Below are 1,222 nucleotides of genomic sequence, written 5' to 3'. Positions count from 1 at the left end.
CCCTACAAGCTGAATACTTACAAAAATGTGAAGGATGAAACATTTCTTCGCTGGGATGCTGATGGTGGGTAGTTCCCTACATCCTCACACCACCAAATAACACTACCTCCGTGGCTACAGAGAATTTTACAGTGCACCTTTAGGTGGAAACCTTTCACACCTGCTAAATGAAGGGTGTGCTGCACTGTCTGTATGCTACTGCTGGCTAAGCTCCTGATTTTACAGTAGGAAGAAAGCCAGAGAGTACCTTGTGCTGTAATATTATGTATTCAAGTAATACAGATATGAAATAACAGCTCTCAAAGTACACAGATGTGAGTGAAGCCATTGCTTTTCTTTTAGAACTAGCTCAAGTGGGAATCTTCCCTTTCCTTTACTCCTCTATGCATAGTCCAGATAAGCTGAGCATGTTAGTCTGGAAGTCAGAAGTAGCTCAATGCTGAAAACACTAACGATAGCAGCACAAAGACATAGTAAAAGCTAGTTGGTCCTGAGACTGAATAAGCAGAATACACAAGAGTATTTTTTTCTTACATGTTTACTTTTAAGAATAAAATTTTAAACCCATAGACCCTGTATTTTGGGAGGAGAGAATTTCAATGTTAGCTTTTCTCTTAGCTCACTAAACTTTGATTTGAAATGTGGAAAAATTGCAAGAAGTTGAATTCTGCCAGTTTATTTGAATATAAACATTGAGCCCATTCCCAAGCCTGTTTAAACTGTGCTCACTCCAATACCATAGCAGCAAAACCTACAGCTCTCTACCACAATTAACTGGACAATCGGTGATTCTATGCTTTTGGCTACAACTCAGAATGTCATTTTCTTTTATGCATAGGTGTAGTAAGAGTTATTCACCTGCTCTCAGACTGCAGGACAGATCAAAACCACCTCCTGAAATGGTAATGCACAGATCTGTCTCCTCACTGCAGCTGTGATACCTTAAGAGGAGTAGTACTGTTAAAATCTAAGAAAAAAGGACCCTCTTGTTGAGGCAGGAATGTGGTGGGGATAATGTTGTAAACTCCAGCAAATATGTTCTCCACTTCCAAGTAGCAAAATCCACACCTATAATAAAAGAAAGCACCTGTTAGGACTGATGTACTCTTCAGACCTCTAAGACTTCATTAAAGGAGCTACTACCTGTAGTCACCACTGCTCTTTTTCTGAAAGCCATGGGAACCAGGGTCTCCTACTGTCGAGACGGTGATGAGCTCAAAAC

Source organism: Pterocles gutturalis, unplaced genomic scaffold (genome assembly GCF_000699245.1).
Source record: "Pterocles gutturalis isolate BGI_N339 unplaced genomic scaffold, ASM69924v1 scaffold32147, whole genome shotgun sequence".
Taxonomy (NCBI): domain Eukaryota; kingdom Metazoa; phylum Chordata; class Aves; order Pterocliformes; family Pteroclidae; genus Pterocles; species Pterocles gutturalis.
Note: the sequence above shows the minus strand (reverse complement) of the source record.